Below are 26,121 nucleotides of genomic sequence, written 5' to 3' on the forward strand. Positions count from 1 at the left end.
TCATTCCTTAAGAATCATATACATATGCCAAGGATCAAGTATGTGTCTCACCAGACTTCACACATGTTCCAAAGAATACATATATGTCCCGAAGGACCACATATCATTCCTTAAGAATCATATACATATGCCAAGGATCAAGTATGTGTCTCACCAGACTTCACACATGTTCCAAAGAATACATATATATTCCGAAGGACCGCGTAGACCCTCGACTCTTGGCATGCCAACTATACCCCTAGCTCTCAAGACACATAACATGGGTATTTTCTTTTATACTTATCATTTCATATAACACATAGTTCAATTACTCATAGAACATTTTCATATGATTCACATTTACATGTCACATAGCTTATATACTTTCTCACGTAGTTATATAGATCCATGTCATATAACATATATCCCAAAGTGCATATAATCACATATATCATATCATATAGCTTAGATCATTTCTCAAATATTCATATAAACATACATATCATATCTTGTTCACATATGATCATATATGCTTCATATAACACATAGAAACACCTAGAACACTTTCTCATAGCTTATATTAATTTTCAGAGTCCTTTCATATTACTTGATGACATATATCATATAGATATATAATAACTAATATCATATTATCTACCTTATGCTCTATTTCTTTGTATTCCCTTAGATTATAAATTATGTCGTATTTCTAAACATATATCATTTAATAGTATTTTTATTTATGTATTAATTTAATCTCTTTACTTAATTCAATTTCATATATTCATTATAATCTTTTCATATAGCTCCATATACTAATTCATAATAAATCATACCACTATGTACTTGTCCAACTAATGTTTCCATTATGCATATACTGTTACCCATGTTTACCTAGTTCATATCACTTCTCATAAACTCACTTTCATCATATTTTCCTATTATTACATATTTTATCTCATAACCATGTATTCACATAGTCTTATATTTCATTATCATATTACTTATATTTGTTCTCCTATGACTCTTTATAAACATCTATTTCTATTTCCCTACATCTCTCGACTTATCTTCTATATTCCTATAATTTCATAACTTATTTTATATTCTCTTAATAACACTTAATCGTGTTTTTACATAAACCACATGGCACATACAAAACATATCAATTCAGATAATCAAACATACATACACTCATATTCAACTCATGCCTTTAATCATGAATTCATATGTAACACTTCAGGAAATAGACTCATCGCAAGTCTTATTCCCATCACACACCATATACTATTGAATATACACTCACCTGGTCTCACTAGTCAATCTCGATCTCTAATCTTTCCCCTGATCAATCTTACTTGTCAAATGTTCCAGCTCAGAATCTACATAAATGTACATTTTAAGGCATTTATTAGATATCTACACCTTGTAGTTGGATACTATCAACTTAAACGAACTTATTAAACCCATATTTTCAATTTTCCTTTAGGGGGTATCGATTCCCTACTGGGGGTATCGATACCCTCATGACATTCTGGAATTCTGCTCGTTTGAGAGGGTATCGGTACCCCTTTGAATGGGTACCGATTCCCCCTAACCCAGAAATCATTTTTCAGCACAAAAATTACTTCATTTCCTCTCAAACACTTCATATATCATCCTCTTTCTTATTCTTAACTTACATATACATGCTTAAACTCATTACTACTCATTCAATACATCTTTAACTTCAAAATCTAATTCTCTACATAGAATTCAAGAATCACTCTAATTTTTCTTCTTGTTCTAAATTCAATTCCATCACTTCATATCTCTTAATTCAACCATTGACAAGTTAAATTTATCTTCCAATTTGAGTAAAGAACTCTATTCCAAAATTTCATTCAAAAAACTCTTAATCTTTAATCTCTCCTAATTCCACCATCCTTTGTTTTTAAGATGATTTAAGCTTTCCTAAAGCTTAATTATCATCCGATAATCATAACCAAATCCTAAATTCAGCTAAATATCAACTAACAAGAGATCTTACCTTTGTTTATGGCTTCACGGTGGAAAAGGAGAGAACGAAGATGAAAAGTCTGGAACTCTCTCATTTTCCCACGTTTATAATACTCAAAAAGGGAAGATAAAAATCTTTCCCATGAAAAGACCATTTTGCCCCTTTAGTTCATCCATCTTTGCTATTTAATCCAATATTAAAATTCTTTACTTAAATCCCAAGACTTTTAAATTTTATTTCTAAATTGAACACAAAACTTTCAAAATTTGCAATTTAGTCACTGACCCTGATTTGGGATATTACAACCATGAAGGAAAGCTGTCTTCACATCTAACTGCTCAAGATGTAGATTTTCTGTAACTACAATTTTTAACACCAGCCTGATTGTAGGCAGTTTTACGACTGGAGAGAAAATTTCATTATAGTCAATACATTCTTTTTGCTGAAAGCCTTTAATAATCAATCTTGCTTTGTAGCGTTTGCTCCCATCGTGCTCTTCTTTGATCCTGTAAATCCACTTGTTATGGAGCGCTTTCTTGCCTGGTGGTAATTCATCTAATTTTCACGTCTGATTTGACATAAGCGAGTCCATCTCATATTTCATGGAAGACTCACACTTGACTGAATCCTCCACCTACATTGCTTCATCATAGCACTCTAGTTCACCATTGTCAGTCAGCAACTAGTAGTGCAAAGAAGGCGAATAACGCTGTGTTGGTTTAGGAATTCTGGAGGAGCGTCTTAGTTCTGGTGTGCCTTGTTCTTCTTAAACTGCTTCAGGACTGATCTGAACATCATTTCCAGAAATCTCCTCGAACTCGGCAAATTCCTTTGTTTCAGCTTTGGTATTGGAGCTACTTGATTCTATGGTTGACTTGTCTTTGTACATCACATTCTCATTGAAAATGGCATCTCTGCTTCTGATGATTTTTCGATTTTCGTAGTCCCAAAATCGGTAACCGAACTCATCACCACCATAACAACCAAAGACACATTTGTTGGACTTGGCGTCAAGTTTACTTCTTCAGCAGAATTTATGTGCATATAAGAAATACAACCAAACACTCTTAAGTGTGAAATGTTTATTTCTTTCTTGTTCCAAGCTTCTTTTGGTATTCCACAATCCAAAGGAACTGAGGGCCCACGGTTGATCAGATAAGCTGCAGTGTTGATAGCTTCAGCCCATAGAAATTTGGGCAATCCGGTATGTATCCTCATGCTTCTCGCACATTCATTCAGAGTTCTGTTCATGCGCTCTGATACGCCATTTTGCTGCGGTGTCATGGGAAATGTTGTCTCCATCTTGATCCCATTATTTGTTCAGAAATCTCTGAATCTACTGTTTTGTACTATTCTCTATTATCAGACCTCAACCGCTTGACTTTCAGACCAGTCTCATTTTCCACCATGACCTTCTATTTTCTGAAGGTATCAAATATTTCTTATTTCTTCTTCAGAAAATAAACTCACACCTTTCTTATAGAATCATCAATGAAGGTGACATAATATAGCAAGCCTGCAAGAGATAGAACTGGAGATGGTCCCTATACATCAGTATGAACCAACTATGACTTTTCAGCCTTGGGTGTCTTGCCAATATTTGCAAAATTGACTTTCTTTTGTTTGCCAAAGATGCAATCCTCAGATAGTCCAACATCTACGTTCTTTAGATCCGACAACTTCCCTTTTAACAAAAGTGTCTTCATCTTTTGCAAAATTGACTTTCTTTTGTTTGCCAAAGATGCAATCCTCATATGTTATTTTCCATCAGCATCTTCTACTGCAATGATATTCTCTAAGTTTGAGGTTACATAGAGAGTATCAGTCTTCTTACCACGAGCAATGACGAGTACTCCTTTGGTAATCTTCCATTCACAACCTGAAAAGGTTGTACTATATCTTTCTCCATCAAGCTATCCTACAGAAATCAAATTTCTTTTGAGGTCTGGAATATATCTCACTCCTTTCAACTTCAAAGTGGTCTGGTTTGACAATTTTAGTCGGATGTCTCCTTTTCCGATGATCTTCAAGGTTTCATCATCAGTTAAATAAACCTTCCCAAAATCACCACTGACATAGTTCTCCATGATTTCTTGGCATGGGGTGGAGTGGAAAGATGCCCCTGAATGCAAGATCCATGATTCAATAAGACTGTTGACGCTTAGAATCATGACATCACCTGTCTCCTCTGTCATGTTGGCTTCCTGTGCGCCGATATATTTCTTCAGTGCTCGACATTCTCTTTAAAGTGACACTTCTTGCCACAATTATAACAGGTAAAATCTTTCATACTCGTTCTCGTTTTATTTCTCAACAACTGGTAATCAGAGATTTGGTTGTGAATTTTGTCAATTTTTTGTGAGGTTACTATTTATTACTATTCACTTGAACAGTGAAGTTCGTGGATAGTAAAATTTTTGTTGGCAATACGAATTTGTCGACAGAGGTGTACTAATACACGGTGGTTCACAAGAATTGTCAGAAACGATCCAAACGAAGTCAGATTCGAGTGGGAGCGATGGCTGCAGACGAAGGGAAAGTGAAAATTGAAAAGTTTGATAGTGCAGACTTTGGCTTTTGGAAGATACAGATTGAAGATTTTTCTGTACCAAAAAAATCTATATCAACCTCTCTCAGGAAAGCAACCAGAGGGCATGAAGAATGAAGACTGAGCTCTTCTCGATAGACAAGCCCTCGGAGTTATCCGATTGACGTTATCCCACAATATTGCTTTCAACATAGCAAAGGAAAAGACTACGGCGGATCTTATGGCGACTTTCTCCAGTATGTATGAGAAGCCATCGACCTCAAACAAAATTCACTTGATGAGGTAATTATTCAATTTGCGGATGGGGGAAGGGGCATCAGTGGCTCAACATCTAAATGAACTCAACACAATCACAGCCCAGTTGAGTTCCGTGGAAATTGAATTCGATGATTAAATTCAAGCTTTAATTCTCTTATCATCTCTACCAGACAATTGGAATGCTACTGTTACAGCAGTCAGTAGCTCGTCAGGAAACAAAAAATTAATATTCAACGATGTTCGGGATCTGGTATTGAGTGAAGAAATTTTACGGAGAGAATCGGGTGAAGCATCAAGCTCCTCAGCCTTGCACACAGAGTCTAGAGGGAGAACTTCAGAAAGAAATTCAAATCGTGGCAGATCAAAATCCAGAACGGGAAAATCAAGAATGGAAAAGAAAGATTTTACTTGTCATAATTATGGCAAGAATGGTCAATTTAAAAGAGATTGCCGAGCACGGAAGAAAGATATCGGCGCACAGGAAGTCAACATGACAGATGAGACAGGTGATGTAACACCCTCAACCCATACCCGACCCGGATACGAGTCCAGGATGTCACATTGACTATCAAAAACAATATTCTTAAAAAATGATAAAACATTTGTACTTATATAACTAAAATACGATAATATACATATGTTAATACAAGTTTATCAAAATATTCAGAGCATTCACAACTTGACCATTTGATTACATGCCAACATTCATTTACATAACAAAATGACCTATTGATTAAGTTGCTTCTGATCTGATAGTTGCAGGAGTAATGTTGTCCAGCTGCTTAACTTGTCTCGTCTACTTTCTCGGATCCTACGTGTAAAACACTTACACGCTAAGTCATCGACTTAGTGAGCCAAAATAATAATAATAATAATAATAATAATAAATAATAATAATAATAATAATAATAATAATAATAAAATAATAATAATAATAATAATAACAAGGAATTGTAATGAAAATGCCATAATGAGATGAAATGAAATGAAGTCATATACTTAATCAATGCAGTTATATCACCATGTTCCTTACCTATAAGCATTTTACATTAACATTTATGAATTCATATTAATAAGTTTATTGGCCCATGATACCATACTGAGAACCTAAGGTATGTGAGTACTGTGAGGTTGTGCACTATGCTGTCACCACATCTCATATAAATGCACCGAAGTACCACGTAGAATTGCACCGTAGTGCTATATAAGATGTCCTTAAGGACCACGTAGAAAATTCCTTAAGAATCATATATATATGTTAATGATCACGTATGTGTCTCAGAAGACATCACACATGTTTTAAAGAATATATATATGTCCCGAATGACCGCGTAGACCCTCTACTCTTGGCATGTCAAATATACCTATAGTTCTCATCTACATAACATGGGCTTTTCTCAATCTACATAGTATATCACATAGACATATTATTTTCCTTACCTTCATCACATAATTCATATAACTTTGCATACATATTCATTTAAAACATATTACACAATGCACATAGTATGAATTTCTATTACATTTTATAATATGAAATGAATCATGCATCAATGTATTGAATCTAGAATTATCACAAGTCTAGAATTGGATACACTACGATAATCATGTTATGCATATGCACTCACTTATATTTCTTTGCCTTTCCCTCGATCGATCTTACTGGGCAATTGTTCTGGAACTTGTTTAAGCTATGTATCTACATAGTAATACATTGATACTTATCAGTATACTAATTAATATATTCTAAACTATCATTTCTTAGGTTAAAAGAAAAGCTATTTTGATCTCTTAATAAATGTATGTTTCGATGCACTCTACAGGGTATCGATGCACTCCTTAATGTGTGCATCGATGCACTCCTTAATGTGTGCATCGATGCACTACCCATGCATCGATACACAAATTACATTCGATGTTTTCTTCTTAAGGGGGTGCATCGATGCACTCCTTATGAATCGATGCACTAATTGCATTCGATATTCATTTATTTGAGAGTGCATCGGTACACATTCAATGTGTACCGATGCACATAACCCAGAAATATTATTTTGAGCATGAAAATCCCTTCATAATCCTCTCAACACTATATAATTCACCTTCTTTCATATCCCCAACTTGCATACACTTACTTAAACTAATTATTATCCATTCAATACCTCTAAAAATTAAAAATTCAATCTTCCCTATATAATTTAAGAATCTCACTAAAATTCCAACATATTCTAATCCCTATTCTAATACTTCCTATTCCTTAATTAGCTTGATGACAAGTCAAATCCCACTTCCAATTCTTATTATGAACTCTATTCCAAGATTTCGCTTTTCTACTTCATTTCTTTAATTCTTCATGTACTCATCTTATGGTTTTAAACCAAATTAAACTTCCTTTAAGCTTAACTATTGTCTAATGGTCATAAATCAACCATAAATTCATCAAGAATTTCACTAACAAGAAAACTCACCTTTAGCTTGGCTTCACGGTGGAGAAGAAGAATGAAGAAGAGAAATCTGGAAACTTTGGTTCTCCCCAATAGCTTTCCACGTGGATATATAATTATCCTCAACTAATATTTAATTACTTCCCTGCTAAAAGACTCTTTCGCCCTTGTAATTCTTCATTATTTGCTAATTAATCATACACAAAACATTTCAATCAAGTCCTTAAACTTTTTAATTTATCTAATTTGGTCATTGAAGTTTTAAATCTCACAATTTAATCACTAACCCGGTATGGAGGATGTTACAAATTTCCATCCCTTAAGAAAATTTGTCCTTGAATTTTCATTGCACAAACAGATGGGGGTATTGAAGTCGCATATCCTCTTCACGTTCCCACGTTGCTTCCTCTACATTGTGATTTTTCTAAAGAACTTTGACCAACAGAACCATTTTATTTCTCAATTGTTTGACTTCGTGGCCCAATATTTGTATTGGTTCCTCTTCATAGGTCAAATCTGGTTGAACTTCTACTTGTTCTGGTGCAACGATGTGAGATGGATCAGACCTATATCTTCGTAGCATGGACACATGGAAAACATTATGAATTTTCTCCATTTCTGGTGGCGAAGATAACTGATATGTCACTGGTCCTATTCTTTTAACAACTTCATATGGCCCGACGAATCTAGAACTTAGTTTTCATTTCTGACCAAATCGTAATACCTTTTTCCAGGGTGACACCTTGAGAAACACTTTATCTCCAACTTCAAATTCAATCTCTTTTCTTTTACTATCAGAATAGGACTTTTGCCGATCAAACGCCACTTTTAGGTTATATTAAATTTCCTGAACTTTCTCTTCCACATCTTGAATCAAATATGGATCAAATACACTTCGATCTTTAAGCTTATACCAGTTTAATGACGTACATCATTTCCTCTCATATAATGCCTCATAGGGTGCCATTTTAATAATGGACTGATAACTATTGTTGTAAGCGAACTCCGCTAGTGGTAAATATTTCTCCCACGATCAATAACACATGCTCGCAACATATCATCCAATATTTGAATAGTTCTTTCTGATTATCCGTCTGTCTGGGGTTGAAAAGCGATACTAAAGTTTAAGCGAGTCCCCAATGCTCCATGTAAGGATTTCCAGAATCTTGAGGTGAATCGAGGGTCTCGATCAGAAACTATAGAAACAGGCACTTCGTGCAATCTAAAGATTTCTCTAATATACAGTTCCGCATATTTTTCCATAGAGAAATATGTTCTAACAGGAAGGAAATGTGCTGACTTGGTCAATCGATCAACAATTACCCAGATTGAATTTATTTGTTTGGAGTCAAGGGTAACCCCGAAATAAAATCCATCGTTACATTTTCCCACTTCCATTGTAGAATGGAAAGTGGTTGCAATAATCCAGAAAGAACTTGATGTTCAGCTTTAACCTGTTGACATGTTAAGCACTTGGACACAAATTCTGTGATGCTTTGTTTCATCACTGGCCACCAATACCGATCCTTTAAATCTATATACATCTTGGTTCCACCCGGGTGCATCGTCAATGGACTGCAATGAGCCTCTGTCAATAAATCTTTCTTCAACTCTTCATCGTCTGGTATCACAATTCTTTCTTTATAATACAATTTCCCATCGGATTTCACTTTAAAATCTTTAATCTCTTTATTCTTTACTTTCTCTATTCTTTTCAAGCATATTTCATCTTGGCTTTGCAATTTTTCTATTCGGTCCAACCATGCTAGTTTAATGTAACACCCCCAACCCGTACCCGACCCGGATACGAGTCCGAGGTGTCACATTGACTTTTCAAACTTTGACTCTTGACAAAATTCAAAGAAAATTTAAAACTTTCCTTAGAGTAAAAGCAGTTTAGTTACATAATTTGACCACAATAACCAAAATCGATCAGAGCATATTTAACTCAATCAATTAGTACATGCCAACTATATTCAAAATAACAAAAATCATTTAACTCATCTATTTTCTGATCTGAAATCTTGTAAGGGAAATGTTGACCTGTACTGCTCCTCACAACTTACATATTCACTTTCTGTAACCTGCGTGTGAAACACTCACACGCTAAGTCGATGACTTAGTGAGGCATAAAGAAAACACATCTAATGGAATCCATACCCACTAATCATGCATGACTGTTTTATGCTATCAAATTATACAACTCATTTACATATACATCAACATATATTCATGTATATTATGTAACAGATACCATAACCCCTATAACACATATATCATATCATGCACACATCATATCATAAATCATATACATATATCACATACATTGTTCTCATATCACCAAGACATATATGCACTTCTACCATGTCACGAAAAATACACATATCATTATATCAAATTATGTTCTCTTTTCAAAGCCCATGTACACATGTGAGAACTATAGATATGTGAGTCTATAGAGGTTGTGCACTATGCTGTCACCACAGCTCGTATAATTGCACCGAAGTGCCACATAGAATTGCACCGGAGTGCCACGTAGAATTGCACCGGAGTGCCGCGTAGAATTGCACCGTAGTGCCATATAATAATGTCCATAAGGGCTACATATCATTCCTTGAGAATAATATATATACTAGGGATCAAGTATGTGTCTCACCAGACTTCACACATGTTCCAAAGAATACATATATGTCCCGAATGACCACATATCATTCCTTAAGAATCATATACATATGCCAAGGATCAAGTATGTGTCTCACCAGACTTCACACATGTTCCAAAGAATACATATATGTCCCGAAAGACCACATATCATTCCTTAAGAATCATATACATATGCCAAGGATCAAGTATGTGTCTCACCAGACTTCACATATGTTCCAAAGAATACATATATGTCCCGAAGGACCGCGTAGACCCTCAACTCTTGGCATGCCAACTATACCCCTAGCTCTCAAGACACATAACATGGGCATTTTCTTTTATACTTATCATTTCACATAACACATAGTTCAATTACTCATAGAACATTTTCATATGAGTCACATTTACATGTCACATAGCTTATATACTTTCTCACGTAGTTACATAGATCCATATCATATAACATATATCCCAAAGTGCACATAATCACATATATCATATCATATAGCTTAGATCATTTCTCAGATATTCATATAAACATACATATCATATCTTGTTCACATATGATCATATATGCTTCATATAACACATAGAAACACCTAGAACACTTTCTCATAGCTTATATCAATTTTCAGAGTCCTTTCATATTACCTGATGACATATATCATATAGATATATAATAACGGATATCATATTATCTACCTTATGCTCTATTTTTTTGTATTCCCTTAGATTATAAATTATGTCGTATTTCTAAACATATATCATTTAATAGTATTTTTATTTAGGTACTAATTTAATCTCTTTACTTAATTCAATTTCATATATTCATTATAATCTTTTCATATAGCTCAATTATACTAATTCTCATAATAAATCATACCACTAGGTACTTGTCCAACTCATGTTTCCATTATGCATATACTGTTACCCATGTTTACCTAGTTCATATCACTTCTTATAAACTCACTTTCATCATATTTTCCTATTGTTACATATTTTATCTCATAACCATGTATCCACATAGTCTTATATTTCATTATCATATTACATATATTTGTTCTCCTATGACTCTTAATAAGCATTTATTTATATTTCCCTACATCTCTCGACTTATCTTTTATATTCCTATAATTTCATAACTTATTTTATATCATTTTCCCTTTTTACTCACATAAACCATCTATTTATTTAGTTCAATTTCTCTTGACTTCCACAATACTCTTTAATAAAACTTTGTAGCTCTTCACTTTAATACATAAACCATAGTTTCCTTTAATTTATCAATCTTCTCTATATAACTTATGTATCCTTATTTATGCCCTCAAATTCATACTATTCTCTTAGTCTCCTAACATTTCTCGTATAATCACTTATAACATATCGTATGACTTATACTTGATTATCTTATTCTCTCATGTTCATTTCATTTCTTATGACTCTATCATATAACTTATTCCATGTTCTTCCATTATTACATAATAAAGTCTTACATAAATCATATAGCATATACAAAGCATATTATTATCTTTAGTCATGCATACATACAATCAATGTAATACATATAATCACATATAGTTATAACCAACACATAATCATGTCTATGACTTCATGCATATTACTCTAGGAAATAGACTCATCGCAAGTCTTATTTCCATTAAACACTACATGTCACTAGTATGCACTCACCTTGGCCTCACTAGTCAATTCCAATCTCTTATCTTTCCCTTGATCGATCTTACTTGCCAAATGTTCCGAAATTGCTTTACGCGCAGAATCTACATAAATGTACATTTTGAGGCAATCATTAGATACCTACACCTTGTAATTGGATACTAGCAACTTAAATGAACTTATTAAACCAATATTCATATTTTTCCTTTAGGGGGAATCGGTTCCCTACTAAGGGGGTATCGATTCCCTCATGACATTATGGAAATTTTTGTTCGTTTGAAGGGGTATCGGTTCCCCTTGAATGGGTACCGATTCCCCTTGCCCAGAAATCATATTTTTAACTCGAAAATTACTTCATTTCATCTCAAACACTTCATATATCATCCCCTTTTCATTATTAACTCTAGTACACATACTTAAACCAATTTATATTCATTTATTTCATCTTAAACCTCAAAATCCTATCTTCCATATGAGATTCAAGAATCATACCAAATTTCTATATGTTCTAAATCCAATTCTATCACTCCAAATCTCTTAATTTAACCATTGACAAGTCAAATTTAACTTCCAATTTAAGAAATGAACTTTATTCCAAGATTTCATTTGTAAACTCTAAATCTTTAATCTCTCCTAACTCCACCATCCTTTGCTTTTAAGGTGATTTAAGCTTTCCTTAAGCTTAGTTATCATCTAATAATCACAACCCAACCTTAAAATCAACAATTCAATTATAAACAAAGAAACTTACCTTTGGCTCTTGGCTTCCACGTGAAGAAGAAGAAGAAAGGAGAAGAGAACTCTGGAGAATTCTCTCCCTTTCCACGTGCATTTATCCTTACCAATCCCATTTTTAATTCCTTTCTTGGTCAATTGACCCTTTTGCCCTTTATTTCCTTTAATAATTACTAAATAACCTTCATCATATATATCCAATAATCATTGAACTATTTTATTCTTATACTTTAGTCACCAAATTCTAAAACTTTACAATTTGGTCACTAACCTGGTATTGCGGATGTTACAAATCTCCCCTCCTTTTTAAGAAAATTTGTCCTCGAATTTTCACTGGACATCTTGATAGAAACATATCTTCTAAAGTTCTCATGTTGCTTCATTTAATTAATCTTTCTTGTCATCATCAGAAACTTACTTTTCAATCCTTTAGTTTTCCAACTATCTTTTTCGCTTATACATTCATCTCATCACTCTATATCATAAATCTATCTATTTCTTCATAACTCTCTAATTACCTTATAACCATACAAAACTTGTATTTCATCATCATTTGACCAAAACACAACTTTAAATCTTCTTCAATTGTGATTAAACCTATACTTTAAGGATTCAAACAATATTTTCACATCACCTTGCACACTTTTCGTGTTTCTATATCGAACTTATCATTTACACTTCCATATGAATCCTCACTTCATTCACTATATCACATTTACGTAATCAAAATATACAACTATATCCAATACAATTTCATCACAAAATCTTGTTAGTCAACACTAACTCTTTCATTCTAAAGTACAAATCCTTATCATCTCCACACTCTTTCTTATACACAATACTATCCCTTTGTTTCAAATTCATAACTCTGATTTCATTCATATAATGTTACTTATCCTATAGACAGTAACATCAATTCTTATCACTCAAAATCAAAAATCAATCAATTGATTTCTTTCCTCATTTTCTAATTAATTCACCACAATCCAAACTTTTACTCATTCTTTCATCCTTGTCTGTATTACAATACACATAATCTCTTCATATAACCTTACATACTTTTCTTACTTCTAATCAAACTTATAATCTGCACTTCCTTATAATCCTTTATCATTTTTAATCCTTTCATTATCAAAATATTCTTATAACATAACTAAACTATATCTTTTCATAACTTTGATAATCAACTTTACTTGTACAGAACCTCATTCTTATCATCTATTGTACTTGTATTTCCTTCAAACATACAAATCTTTATCTTCTTCACCACAACACCTTACTATGATCAAACTATACAACTGTATCCAAATCCTCTTCATATTTGGTTATCATAACCTGTCAATATATTATAATTCCATTACATTTTTATCACATACTCTTGTTAGCCAATGCTAACTCTTTCCATCTAGAATACAAACTCTTTTACAAACAATAACCGTGTCACTTGATCTTTTAACATCCTTATGGTAACACTCGTTCACCATATTCCATCTTATCCACATAATAACAAAACTACTCTATATCATGTTTCCGATTCAAAACAATGAAAACTTTCTATCATTATTCAGATATGATTTCAACTTTCTGAAATCAACTTTTGATCTTACTAGGCATTTCCTGAGGTGTCCTCTCTTCATCCTGCCTGGCCAGGGCAGGTGAATAACTATCACAATCAGGAATATCACCTTTCACTTACTTCGAAATTATCACGATCGGATTTCTACTGTATTAAATTATTCTTATTCTATTAGCAAGACAACATACTCCTTACACTGTCAGATCAGAAATTTTTTTCACTCTATGTTGGCATGTACACATTTTATGACACTTTGGACTTCGGTTTATGCCGAGAATCGGCTAAACTTTAGCTCTGATACCATTAAATGTAACACCCCAACCCGTACCCGACCCGGATACGAGTCTGAGGTGTCACATTGACTTTTCAAACTTTGACTCTTGACAAAATTCAAAGAAAATTTAAAACTTTCCTTAGAGTAAAACCAGTTTAGTTACATAATTTGACCACAATAACCAAAATCGATCAGAGCATATTTAACTCAATCAATTAGTACATGCCAACTATATTCAAAATAACAAAAATCATTTAACTCATCTATTTTCTGATCTGAAATCTTGTAAGGGAGATGCTGACCTGTACTGCTCCTCACAGCTTCCATATTCACTTTCTGTAACCTGCGTGTGAAACACTCACACGCTAAGTCGATGACTTAGTGAGGCATAAAGAAAACACATCTAATGGAATTCATACCAACTAATCATGCATGACTGTTTTATGCTATCAAATTATACAACTCATTTACATATACATCAACATATATTCATGTATATTATATAACAGATATCATAACCCCTATCACACATATAACATATCATGCACACATCATATCACAAATCATATACATATATCACATACATTGTTCTCATATCACCAAGACATATATGCACTTCTACCATGTCACGAAAAATACACATATCATTATATCAAATTATGTTCTCTTTTCAAAGCCAATGTACACATGTGAGAACTATAGATATGTGAGTCTATAGAGGTTGTGCACTATGCTGTCACCACAGCTCGTATAATTGCACCGTAGTGCCACGTAGAATTGCACCGGAGTGCCGCGTAGAATTGCACCGTAGTGCCATATAATAATGTCCATAAGGACTACATATCATTCCTTAAGAGTCATATATATATACTAGGGATTAAGTATGTGTCTCACCAGACTTCACACATGTTCCAAAGAATACATATATGTCTCGAAAGACCACATATCATTCCTTAAGAATCATATACATATGCCAAGGATCAAGTATGTGTCTCACCAGACTTCACACATGTTCCAAAGAATACATATATGTCCCGAAGGACCACATATCATTCCTTAAGAATCATATACATATGCCAAGGATCAAGTATGTGTCTTACCAGACTTCACACATGTTCCAAAGAATACATATATGTCCCGAATGACCGCATAGACCCTCAATTCTTGGCATGCCAACTATACCCCTAGCTCTCAAGACACATAACATGGGCATTTTCTTTTATACTTATCATTTCACATAACACATAGTTCAATTACTCATAGAACATTTTCATATGAGTCACATTTACATGTCACATAGCTTATATATTTTCTCACGTAGTTACATAGATCCATATCATATAACATATATCCCAAAGTGCACATAATCACATATATATCATATAGCTTAGATCATTTCTCAGATATTCATATAAACATACATATCATATCTTGTTCACATATGATCATATATGCTTCATATAACACATAGAAACACCTAGAACACTTTCTCATAGCTTATATTAATTTTCAGAGTCCTTTCATATTTCCTGATGACATATATCATATAGATATATAATAACGGATATCATATTATCTACCTTATGCTCTATTTCTTTGTATTCCCTTAGATTATAAATTATGTCGTATTTCTAAACATATATCATTTAATAGTATTTTTATTTAGGTACTAATTTAATCTCTTTACTTAATTCAATTTCATATATTCATTATAATCTTTTCATATAGCTCCATTATACTAATTCTCATAATAAATCATACCACTAGGTACTTGTCCAACTCATGTTTCCATTATGCATATACTGTTACCCATGTTTACCTAGTTCATATCACTTCTTATAAACTCACTTTCATTATATTTTCCTATTATTACATATTTTATCTCATAACCATGTATCCACATAGTCTTATATTTCATTATCATATTACATATATTTGTTCTCCTATGACTCTTAATAAACATCTATTTCTATTTCCCTACATCTCTCGACTTATCTTCTATATTCTTATAATTTCATAACTTATTTTATATCATTTTCCCTTTTTACTCACATAAACCATCTATTTATTTAGTTTAATTTCTCATGACTTCCACAATACTCTTTAATAAAACTTTGTAGCTCTTCACTTTAATACATAAACCATAGTTTCCTTTAATTTATCAATCTTCTCTATATAACTTATGTATCCTTATTTATGCCCTCGAATTCATACTATTCTCTTAGAGTCTCCTAACATTTCTCGTATAATCACTTATACCATATCATATAACTTATACTTGATTATCTTATTCTCTCATGTTCATTTCATTTCTTATGACTCTATCATATAACTTATTCCATGTTCTTCCATTATTACATAATAAAGTCTTACATAAATCATATAGCATATACAAAGCATATTATTATCTTTAGTCATGCATACATACAATCAATGTAATACATATAATCACATATAGTTATAACCAACACATAATCATGTCTATGACTTCATGCATATTACTCTAGGAAATAGAATCATCGCAAGTCTTATTTCCATTAAACACTACATGTCACTAGTATGCACTCACCTTGGCCTCGCTAGTTAATTCTAATCTCGTATCTTTCCCTTGATCGATCTTACTTGCCAAATGTTCCAGAATTGCTTTACGCGCAGAATCTACATAAATGTACATTTTGAGGCAATCATTAGATACCTACCTACACCTTGTAATTGGATACTAGCAACTTAAACGAACTTATTAAACCAATATTCACATTTTTCCTTTAGGGGGAATCGGTTCCCTACTAAGGGGGTATCAATTCCCTCATGACATTATGGAAATTTTTGTTCGTTTGAAGGGGTATCGGTTCCCCTTGAATGGGTACCGATTCCCCTTGAATGGGTACCGATTCCCCTTGCCCAGAAATCATATTTTTAACTCGAAAATTACTTTATTTCCTCCCAAACACTTCATATATCATCCCCTTTTCATTCTTAACTCTAGTACACATACTTAAACCAATTTATATTCATTTATTTAATCTTAAACCTCAAAATCCTATCTTTCATATAAGATTCAAGAATCATACCAAATTTCTATATGTTCTAAATCTAATTTTATCACTCCAAATCTCTTAATTTAACCATTGACAAGTCAAATTTAACTTCCAATTTAAGAAATGAACTTTATTCCAAGATTTCATTTGTAAACTCTAAATCTTTAATCTCTCCTAACTCCACCATCCTTTGCTTTTAAGATGATTTAAGCTTTTCTTAAGCTTAGTTATCATCTAATAATCACAACCCAACCTTTAAATCAACAATTCAATTATAAACAAAGAAACTTACCTTTGGCTCTTGGCTTCCACGTGAAGAAGAAGAAGAAAGGAGAAGAGAACTCTGGAGAATTATCTCCCTTTCCACGTGCATTTATCCTTACCAATCCCATTTTTAATTCATTTCTTGGTCATTTGACCCTTTTTCCCTTTATTTCCTTTAATAATTACTAAATAACCTTCATCATATATATCCAATAATCATTGAACTATTTTATTCTTATACTTTAGTCACCAAATTATGAAACTTTACAATTTGGTCACTAACCCGGTATTACGGATGTTACATTTAAGTTTTAACTCTGCACATAAACCGCCGTCTCCAGTTAAAGATAATCTTGCATTCATAGCTCGTAAGGCTGCAAACGTCTTTCTACTCAAAGCATCTGCTACCACTTTAGCCTTTTTGGGATGATAGTCAATTATTACATCATAATCTCTCAAAAACTCAACCCATCTCCTTTGTCTCAAATTAAGCTCTTTTTGAGTCATCAGATACTTCAAGCTCTTATGATCCGCATATAAATAACATCGTTCTCCATACAGATAATGACGCCAAATCTTGAGAGTAAATACCACTGCAATCATTTCTAAATCTTGAGTGGGGTAATTCTTTTCTTGTGGTTTCAACTGTCTCGATGCATACGCTACCACCTTTCCTTCTTGCATTAATACACATCCCAATCCATTATGGGATGCGTCACTATACACCACAAAATTCTTACCGGATTCAGGTTGAACTAATACAAGAGCTTCTGTCAAAATTCTCTTTAAAGTTTCAAAACATTCTTGGCACTCTAAATTCCAAACAAATGGTACGTTTTTTCTCATCAGCTTTGTTAAAGGTAATACTATCATCGAAAAATTCTTCACAAATCTTCGATAATAACATGCAAGTTCAAGGAAACTCCTAACTTCAGACCCATTCTTTGGAACTTCCCAATCCATTATAGCTTTTATCTTTGAGGGTCCACCCTAATCCCATCTGTAGAGATCACATGCCCCAAGAAAATTACTTCATTCAGCCAAAATTCACATTTGGACAATTTCACATAAAGCTTCTTATCCCTGAGAATTTATAAAACTATCCTCAGATGTGTACTATGCTCTTCATGGAATTTCTAGTACACCAATATGTCATCAATAAATACAACAACAAACTGGTCCAAATAGGGCTGAAAAATCATGTTCATGAGATCCATGAAAATAGCAGGTGCATTCATTACTCTAAATGGCAGTACGATGAATTCATAGTGACCATATCTCGTTCTGAAAGCCGTCTTCGGAATATCATTCTCCTGAATCTTCAATTGGTGATAACCAGAACATAAGTCAATATTCGAGAATACTAAAGCTCCCTTTAACTGATCAAACAAGTCATCAATGTGCGGGAGGGGATACTTATTCTTAATGGTTACTTTACTGAGTTGTCGATAATCAATCCAGAGATGCATTGAACCATCCTTTTAATTAACAAATAACACCGGAGCTCCTCAAGGCGACACACTTGGTCAAATAAATCCCTTATCTAACAACTCTTGCAATTGATTCTTTAACTCTTGCAATTTTTTCAGAGCCATCCGATAAGGTGTCATTGCAATTGGAGTTGTTCCCGGCATTACTTTAATTTGAAATTCTACCTCTCTATCTGGAGATAATCCTGGCAGCTCAGCAGGGAAAACATCAGGGAATTCTTGAATTACTGAAATCTCATCTAACCCTTTATCTTTAGCTCTTGCATCTATTATATTTGCAAGAAAACCCTGACATCCATGTAGCAATAACTTCTTAGCAGACATCACTGATATTACATTTGCTAAAGGATTAAATATTTCACTGATCACACTTACTTCTATTCCTCCTAGACTCTTCAAGGTTACCTTTTTCGATCTACAATTAACATCCCCATAGTAACGAGATAGCTCCATCTAACTTCTCCACTTTAGAGAAATGAAGACTATCCAACATGATTTTTAAATCATTTAACCAGAGATCTGTAGCAACCGGACCTTCCTCGGCTTCTCCCTTAAATTCGGGAGCTCCCAAACTTCTCAACTGTTTTGCTATATTCATTCTTTGAGTTGGTGGGGCAGGAGGTTGAAGACGCGTCAGAATAACGTCCAACGTCCTGAAGAAAGTGTCTTGGTCTTGTACAGGCACTCCCTGAGATGTATGTCCTTCACCTTGCCTGACCAGGGTAGGTGAATTATTGCTTTCAACATGCCTATCTTCTTCCACTTCACTTCGGGAGCTATTATGTCCGGACATCTAATAAAATAAACATATTGTTCTATTAGCAAAACAACATACTCATACTATACCAGATCAGAAGTTCTCACTATATGTTGGCATGTATTTCATTTAAAGACTCTATAGACTCTAGTTTATTCCTAGAATCGCCTAAACTATAGCTCTGATACCATTAAATATAACACCCTCAACCCATACCCGACCCGGATATGAGTCCAGGATGTCACATTGACTATAAAAAACAATATTCCTAAAAAAATGATAAAACATTTGGACTTATATAACTAAAATACGATAATATACATAGGTTAATACAAGTTTATCAAAATACTCAGAGCATTCACAACTTGACCATTTGATTACATGCCAACATTCATTTACATAACAAAATGACTTACTGATTAAGTTACTTCTGATCTGATAGTGACAGGAGTAATGTTGTCTAGCTGCTTAACATGTCTCATCTACTTTCTCGGATCCTACGTGTAAAACACTTACACGCTAAGCCATTGACTTAGTGAGGCAAAATAATAATAATAATAATAATAATAACAATAAGGAATTGTAATGAAAATGTCATAATGAGATGAAATGAAATGAAGTCATATACTTAATCAATGCAGTTATATCATCATGTTCCTTACCTATAAGCATATTACATTAACATTCATGAATTCGTATTAATAAGTTTATTGGCCCATGATACCATACTGAGAACCTAAGGTATGTGAGTACTGTGAGGTTGTGCACTATGCTGTCACCACAGCTCGTATAAATGCACCGAAGTGCCACGTAGAATTGCACCAAAGTGCTGCGTAGAATTGCACCGTAGTGCTATATAAGATGTCCCTAAGGACCACGTAGAAAATTCCTTAAGAATCATATATATATGCTAAGGATCAAGTACGTGTCTCAAAAGACATCACACATGTTCTAAGGAATACATCTATGTCCCGAAGGACCGCGTAGACTCTCTACTCTTGGTATACCAAATATACCTATAGTTCCCATCTACATAACATGGGCTTTTCTCAATCTACATAGTATATTACATAGACATTATTTTCCTTACCTTCATCACATAGTTCATATAACTTTGCATACATATTCATTTAAAACATATTACACAATGCATATAGTATGGATTTATATTACATTTCATAATATGAAATGAATCATGCATCAATGTATTGAATCTAGACTTATCACAAGTCTAGAACTGGATACACTACAATAATCATGTTATGCATTTGCACTCACCTATATTTCTTTGACTTTCCCTCGATCGATCTTACTGGGCAATTCTTCTGGAACTTGTTTAAGCTCTGTATCTACATAGTAATACATTGATACTTATCAGTATACTAATTAATATATTCTAAACTATCATTTCTTAGGTTAAAAGAAAAGCTATTTTCATCTCTTAATAAAGGTATGTATCGATGCACTCTACAGTGTATCGATGCACTCCTTAATGTGTGCATCGATGCACTACCCGTGCATCAGTACACAAATTACATTCGATGTTTTCTTCTTAAGAGGGTGCATCGATGCACTAATTGCATTCGATATTCATTTATTTGAGAATGCATCGGTACACATTGAATGTGTATTGATGCACATAACCCAGAAATGTTATTTTGAGCACGAAAATCCCTTCATAATACTCTCAACACTACATAATTCACCTCCTTTCATTTCCCTAACTTGCATACACTTAAACTAATTATTATCCATTCAATACCTCAAAAACTTAAAAAATCAATCTTACCTATAGAATTTAAGAATCTCACTCAAATTCCAACATGTTCTAATCCCTATTCTAACATTTCCTATTCCTTAATTAGCTTGATGAAAAGTCAAATCCTACTTCCAATTCTTATTATGAACTTTATTCCAAGATTTCACTTTTCTACTTCCTTTCTTTAATTCTTAATGTACTCCTCATCTTATGGTTTTAAACCAAATTAAACTTCCTTTAAGTTTAACTATTGTCTAATGGTCATAAATCAACCATAAATTCATCAAGAATTTCACTAACAAGAAAACTCACCTTTAGCTTGGCTTTACGGTGGAGAAGAAGAATGAAGAATAGAAATATGGAAACTTTAGTTCTCCCCAATAGCTTTCCACGTGGATATATAATTATCCTCAACTAATATTTAATTACTTCCCTGCTAAAAGACTCTTTCACCCTTGTAATTCTTCCTTATTTGCTAATTAATCCGACACAAAACATTTCATTCAAGTCCTTGAACTTTTCAATTTATCCAATTTGGTCACTGAATTTTTAAATCTCACAATTTAATCACTAACCCAATATGGAGGATGTTACAGGTGATGTCATGATTCTAAACGTCAACAATTCGATTGAATCATGGATTTTGAATTCAGGAGCATCTTTCCACTCCACCCCATGCCAAGAAATCATGAAGAACTATGTCAATGGTGATTTTGAGAAGGTTTATCTAGCTGATGATGAAACCTTGAAGATCGTCGGAAAAGGAGACATCCGACTAAAGTTGCCAAACCAGACCACCTGAAAGCTGAAAGAAGTGAGACATATTCCTAGCCTCAAAAGAAATTTGATTTATGTATGTCATCTTGATGGAGAAGGATATAGTACAACCTTTTCGGGCTGTGAACGGAAGATTACCAAATGAGCACTCGTCATTGTGTTATGACCCTGCAAGAGAAGAAGAATAATCGAAGGAATAGAGGAATAGAGATTCAAGAAGAGAAAAAAAGGATTCAAGAAAACTGTGAATTCATTCAATCATATTCTGCCCCAGTCTTACCTAGTACATTGTTTATATATTTACATTGTACCAACCTATTTACTAGCTGGCAATACAACTGTCTCTAACAGATAGATTCCTTTGCAGGTGTTGTTGGCGTGACTTCTTCACTGCTGGCAGTCCTCCGTCTTCTCCGATTTCTAAATCTCTCATGATAATGACAATACCCTCTCCAGGAAAGGATCCTTGTCCCCAAGGATCAAAACCTGGAATTAGTGCTTTAAGCACAATATAGTTTTCCCCAATGATGTTTTCTGGTCTTAAGTTCGTCCACTGCAGCAACAATTTGAGTGATAGCCTGATTTTTCTTCTTGAGGTTAATTACACCTTCATCCAGAAAACTCAAGTTGCCAAATACCTTCCACCAAAAACTATAGATAGCAGTACCATAGACCCTTGCTGCCAGTCTTAATCCTTTTCAAATAGCAAGTGAGGTTTGATGGTAAGATCGAAACTTCAGGTAAATTCTGTTGGTTTCTTTGTTGACTTCCCATATAGTTATGGCATTCCCCTTCCCTTGAAATGATCCTTGTTAAACTGAAACAGATTGCATAATATAAAGGTTGCCTTGAAGAGAGCTTGAATGTTAAGGAGCATTGAATATCATGCCAATATTTTGTAGCTCCCAACTTTGGGGTTTATGTTGATTCAAATCATTAAATATATCGTAACAGGGCATGAATACGACGGATCCTTTAATTTCCGAGCTAACATTTTCTTGAAAAGCCCCTTTTAATGCAAAACTAGAATTCTCATGGTTACTTCCGAGCAGGAAACTATTATCAGGTAGTTTTGAAGTGTGATTCATTGGGAAATTCAACGTCGAAAAGGCCTGTGAAACCAGATTGTAGCTAGGGCCCCCAATATTTTCAGAAATTACATTTCTCGAAGCGACACTAGCGGCCATTCCATTAGACAATATAGGCTGTCCCATGGATGAAGGACGCCCAGGAGAGTGACTAACAGTTGTATCACTGAGTATCTGTCCTCTTGACTACGGCTACCCCATCTGCATCAATAAAGAATTATTTTGGTTATTTTGCGCACCATGGGGAAGCAACTTGCATATTCATGTTTTCCAGTGATGGTCCGCTGTGCTGCAAGCTGGCAAGCTGCTTCGGCTCCATATTTGTAAGGATTCCATGAAGTGATTTTATTTTCTGCTATTTTTTTCCTTCGAATCTTAACTTCGGGTTTTCAAAGCTAAAGATGTTTCTTTGATCAACAAGGGACATAGGTATGATAGATTTAGCAGTCAGACGACCAAGCCCCACTGCTTGGAGTCTGACAAGACTTTGCATAGGAAGTTGACCGGTAGCAGCAAGAGCTTGAAGGTCAAGTTCGTTGAGTGAAGAGAGTGGCCCAAATGTTGCATCTTGGGGCTGATAAAAGGATGATTCAAATTACTCTGGTTCTGCGATACTTTGCTCAGCCGTCTAAGATACAAGCGATATTTCTGAAGGTGACTGGCGACGTTTTCTCTGGTAAGGCCTGGAACATTCATCAACTCCAAAATTTTCTTCGAGACAACCTCTGTTTTAGCAAAGGTAGTTCATAACAACTCAAGCACGCCTTTGTTTTCCTGAATACTAGGAGCAGCAAAATCACCCTTATCACAGACATTTGTTGCATTTTGACCATACTTCTTCTCGATAACATTCTGCAAGTGATGGTAAACTTCCACATCCCTCTTCTTGACCCCCTTAAAGGATGATGCTCCAACAGGGAGAATCATGAACTCCATCATAGCAGGTTTGTTTCTTGGATGTGAACCACCCTTGATGATATTGAAAGCAGGGACTGACAGGATCAACTTATGGTTACCAGCAAATGAATAAGTACGAGACATCCAAATTTCTTGTGCTTTCTTTGATAGGGCTGTCTTTGATGTTACAACTGCTGCTAATCCATCCAAAAAGCTTTTTCTGCTGTCAAACATCTCATATTGACTTCCAACAGAAAGGAAAGCTCTTCGTTGATTTGTCTCGTGCATAAAGGCAGTAAGTTCAAGTGATAAGGTTGTCCTCGCAATCCCAAAGGGCTCGACTGTGAGAGTTTCTTGCATAATCAGTTGGTCACTGTTTTGCTGGTCATTTTCTAGATTCATTTGCTCATGTTGACCCTTTCTACTAGTCAAGTGGTAAAAGCATGTATCAATATTTTTCTGAACCCACACCTTTTCCGAGTCAGCCAACAATTTATTCCCCTTTTTGGCTTCCACATTTGTATCTTCCAAATACAAAGTTGAAGCTGATTTGTTTTCCTGGCCATCAGAGACCTCTAACACAAACTGCAGAAGTGATGTCCTCAAAGAAGACACGTGTGACAGTGGAAGAAAACCTTGGTCTAGATTTCCAATATTCCTCAATTGATATTGGTCCACCCTCCATCCCGTATCATAATAAGTGGTGGTTCTCTTTCTCAATTCATCTAGAATCTGCATTCGGGTTTGGAGAAATCTCTGTTTCAAATTTAGCTCATCATAAATTTTGGTTCTATCCATGTTGAGGTAAGACTTCAGACATTGGTATTGATTTAACCATTGGATGCGTACCCCTTTAGACTCACATTTGTTGAATTTTTCAGCACCACGACTGATAAGTTTGTCACCACTACTATGGTTTACGCAATGCTGAAGCTCTAACATTTTCTCAAACATTTTATGCTTTCTGCAATGAAGTATCATAACACCATTGTTGGGGCCACTCTTTACAGTTTCAGCATAACATTTAAGTGGTGGTTCAGTGCTTTCTAGCTTAGTTTTAGGCATAAAGTAAGCTTCTTCAAGTGTATAGACAGTGTGAATGTTCTTACCGTAAGCATCATCCATTATAGTAGCCTTTATATCGTTTTCCATTGCATGTTTCTGCTCAGCTTCTGTTTCTGCAGGATCTTGACCATCACAGAGGCTGGATGATTCAATGATGAATGGCTCAGCTTCTTTTGCTTGCATTTTATCGAACACCTGAGACACATTATCACATCCCTTCTGTTTTTGTTTTTGCTAACTCATTGTACTAGCCAGAATCTGGAAGATCTGCTCCATCGATTTTTGGGTTGCGTCCATTTCCATCTCCAAATCAGTTATGCGAGCATTCTGTGCTTCCCACCATTTTGGAGGAGTTGATTTAGTCGTTGTATGCTTTATCATCTTGGTGAGATCGTCAAGCTGCCTCTAAATCGCAGAAAGATTAATGAAGTTTGTCATGCCTTGGTTCTTTGCTTCAAGCTGCCAGGAAATGATGGCTCTGAATACCAATTGTTATGACCCTACGAGAGAAGAAGAATAATCGAAGGAATAGAGGAATAGAGATTAAAGAAGAGAAGAAAAGGGATTCAAGAAAACTGTGAATTCATTCAATCATATTCTGCCTCAGCCTTACCTAGTACATTGCTTATATATTTACATTGTACCAACCTATTTACCAGCTGGCAATACAACTGTCTCTAACAGATAGATTCCTTTGCAGGTGTTGTTGGCGTGACTTCTTCACTGCTGGCAGTCCTCCGTCTTCTCCGATTTCTAAATCTCTCATGATCATGACACAATGCTCGTGGTAAGAAGACTGATACTCTCTATGTAACCTCAAACTTAGAGAATATCATTACAGTAGCAGATGTTGATGGAA

At 34.4% G+C, this 26,121-nt stretch overlaps 1 pseudogene; it reads right to left on the reverse strand.

The window, feature by feature from the left end:
* Positions 1-26,121, reverse strand: part of LOC120140655 — a 40,161-nt pseudogene that overhangs the window by 12,256 nt on the left and 1,784 nt on the right.

Source organism: Hibiscus syriacus, unplaced genomic scaffold (assembly GCF_006381635.1).
Source record: "Hibiscus syriacus cultivar Baekdansim isolate YM2019G1 unplaced genomic scaffold, ASM638163v2 tig00110788_pilon, whole genome shotgun sequence".
Classification (NCBI taxonomy): Eukaryota; Viridiplantae; Streptophyta; class Magnoliopsida; order Malvales; family Malvaceae; genus Hibiscus; species Hibiscus syriacus.